Below are 3,478 nucleotides of genomic sequence, written 5' to 3' on the forward strand. Positions count from 1 at the left end.
GAAAGGCCTATATTTTTAGGCCTACTGGCCATTTAGCAATTTAACCAAAATACACGTTGATTTGAATGATTAGCAGTTCACGTAGGCTACAGTAAGTAAAACTGAAACTTACAATGTCAAACTTAAAAACTGATCTGTGATAATAGGCCTATATCATGGAAATGTAAACTAAAGGCCGAGGCCTAACCTTGTCACATTTCAATGGTGATTATAAAATTGAACGAATACGCCGAATAATAACAATAACAGTTGTAGTAGTAGTACCCAAGTAGTAGTAGTAACCTAGTAGTAGTAGCAGAAGTAGTAGGCTAGTAGTAGTATTATTATTAATAATAATAATAATAACAGTAGGGTAATGATGATTATATACTAGGCTACTACTAGGCCTACACTACTACTACTACTACTACTACTACTACTACTACTGCTGCTACTACTACTAGGCTACTAATAATAATAATAATAATAATAATAATAACAATAATAATAACAATAATAATAACAATAATAATACTATGCTGGTGGTCGAATTGTCTTGGACTCGGTCGTTGGTGCTGCTGGTGTATTCAGCTCCTTGTCAGACCGTGCTGAACCCCTGTTGCTTTTGTTATGACTGAAACATGGCGTTTATTTACCCAACGACGACTGCGACTTTTCCTGCCCGTTCCTCCCGAGGGTCGCCTACAGCCCGTGCGCACACTGGCCTACACTGTCTTTCTCTTAACCACACGTTATGACACATCAGCGCCTTGTGATATGAAATAAATTCATGTCAGTGATGTCTGGAGAGCCTTTTTGAGTTGGAACACAGACCACGGTTCACGAATAATATCCATATTGCGCGTTTAGCATCTCCGTGGCTTGAAAACAGCCAGCCTCGTCAGCTCAGAGGTCCAGCTCGGTACTCCCGCTGTGTTCATCATGGGTTCAACATTAGCACTGGCCAACGTCCAATGCTAACTGGTCCGGTGCAGGGCGACAAATAGGGGGACATTCAAATCCCTTTAGGGGTCCGTGTGTTTTGTATAGTCGACTCGGGTCATTGCACCGGAGTCTGGCCTCCGTGATGCGGCGGGGTGTCCCCGTACATGTCCTCCCCTCCCGGTAGCGGTCCTCCGGCTGGCGTCATCCTCTTCTCCTTCTGCCGCCGGTTGCAGAACCAGACCCTCACCACCTCCTTCTCCAGCTGCAGACTGTCCGCAATTGAGGTAATCTCCGCTGCCCCGGGTTTGGGGCATTTAAGAAAATGGCTTTCCAGAGCCCCCTTTACGCCGACCTCGATGGAGGTCCGTTTTTTTCCGTTTCCTCCCCTGCGCCGCGATCTTATCCAGGCTGGTGGGGCTTCCCGACGTGGAGTCGGCTTCTTCCAGCCACTTGTTCAACAAGGGCTTGAGTTTACACATGTTCTTGAAGCTCAGCTGGAGCGCCTCGAACCGGCAGATGGTCGTCTGGGAGAAGACGTTCCCGTACAGGGTCCCCAGCGCCAGCCCCACGTCCGCCTGGGTGAAGCCGAGCTTGATGCGCCGCTGCTTGAACTGCTTGGCGAACTGCTCCAGGTCGTCCGAGGTCGGCGTGTCCTCGTCGGAGTGGTCCGGGTGGCCGCCGTGGTGGTGGGAGAGGGACTGCTGGTGGCCGCCGCCGCCGTGCTCGCTGAGGTGCGGGCTGTGGCTGTGGTGCTCGTCGTCCCGGAGGGCGTGATGGTGCATCCCCTGCTCGCCCCCGACCAAGCCGAAGCCGGACTGGGAATACACCAGGCTCTGGCCGTCAGACGCCGCCATACCGGGGATGTGCGTGTTGGCAGTGCTCGTTCGCCATGCCCTCGCGTCGTGGTGTGCCTGGTGCGCCAAGTGTGGGTGTCGCTGTTGTTGTTGTTGCTGTTGTTGCAGAGCAGCGGAATTCTGCAGCTCCTCCCGGTCGCCGCTCTGCAGCACCGGCTTCACGTCCTGCTCTCCGAGGGGACTGGCCGGCCAGGGCGCTCCGTCCCCGTGCGACAGCGCCGTGATCCACTGGTGCGCGTGGCTGAGCGGATGACCGCCGCCCGACAGCGTGTAGTCGCTCTGGAGGAGGGTGTGCGCGTCCCTGTACGCGGCCGCCTGCTGCATGCTCCCGGACTCCGAGTGCGGCGGCGGCGCGCTGCTGGGGGTGGTCAGGACGCTGTAGTGGTTGGACGCTGCGGTCGCCATAACTCTTGGAGCCGGAGTGATGGCTCCGGTTGGAAAGCAGCAGCCTTTGACAGTAACTCTTTTTTTTTTTTGTCCGCCACGGGGCAACTCGAAGCGTCTCTCTCTATCTCCTGGGCGCAGTGCCAAGGGGACGCAGAGGCGCGCACCTGAGGTCCGCCTCGCAACGCTCTTTATTGGCCGAGAGGCGGTTGACAGATGTGGTTACCCCTGACAGCACCCCGCTCATTGGTCACGGGAGATTCTATAGGAGCCCCCTATCACTCTCCCGAACAATACAGGCGGTCCTGCAGCACGATGGGAGCACGGAGAGACTGGAGGCTACTGGGGAAACGGAATAAGACTTCCGCGGAGAAACGTGGGGTCACTGAAAGTTTTATGGTGTTACGTTGCTTGCAGTCGTTAATGCAATGCGCGTTTTTGAGAGGTCAGAATGCTTTCGAACAGGTGTAGGCTATTAAATCCTATGTTTTTGTAGGCTATAGATAGGCTATCCCCAGCGTTATCCTATAGACTATGCCTGTCATTTGCGCATATAGTTTTAAGCCCACGATATTTGATGGAGAATCAACCTGTCACTATTTGACTTTGGAATTTAACTAAATAGTTAAGACAAGCCTACATTGCGTCAATTGCCTTTTAATATAATCACAACATGTTGTTAAAATATAGCTATTTCTACGGGGATATTGGTGTTTTGTGTACATTCACGGTGGTTTTGGAGGATTGGTGGGATATTGAGTGTCAGGGAGCGTTGCTCTAGAGAGGAGCCGCATTTCCCCGGCCCTCGGCCCCGTTGCCATAGCGAGCGCACTGAATGGAACAACAACGCCCACGTCACAGCTGCATTCGCCTCTTCCTTTCGTTCCGTTCCAAAGGGCCCATTCGGGCGACTCTCTCTCTCTCTCTCTCTCTCTCTCTCTCTTTCTCTCTCTCTCTCTCTCCCTCTCTCTCTCTCTCTCTCTCTCTCTCTCTCTCTCTCTCTCTCTCTCTCTCCCTCTCTCTCTCGGCCGACGGGACAAATAAAGAGAGTGGAGCGGGAGGGCATCTCGGGGCCAAGGAGAGGAGGCTGAAAGAACGGACTTTCTTGCCCTGCTCGCGCGCCCACGATGCCCCACCGCTACTTGCCTTCTGAGTAAACTTTTGGAATGGATGCGCCCACATTGGGAGGGGGGGGGGGGGGGGGGGGGGTATGGGCACACAGTAGTAGGCTCACCTAAGTTAACAGACTAAAAGATCAGAACTAAGAAATCTTACAACATCATGGACACATATAACCTGACGCGCCAGATGGTTTT

At 52.9% G+C, this 3,478-nt stretch overlaps 1 pseudogene across 1 annotated transcript; it reads right to left on the reverse strand.

The window, feature by feature from the left end:
- Positions 1-1,039: 1,039 nt before the first annotated feature.
- LOC311328925 (POU domain, class 3, transcription factor 2-like) lies at positions 1,040-2,419 on the reverse strand (annotated as a pseudogene). The gene has a single exon. The product of its transcript is annotated as a POU domain, class 3, transcription factor 2-like (transcript).
- Positions 2,420-3,478: the final 1,059 nt, after the last annotated feature.

This window comes from Borostomias antarcticus (genome assembly GCF_949987555.1).
Source record: "Borostomias antarcticus genome assembly, contig: scaffold_1161, whole genome shotgun sequence".
Taxonomy (NCBI): Eukaryota; Metazoa; Chordata; class Actinopteri; order Stomiiformes; family Stomiidae; genus Borostomias; species Borostomias antarcticus.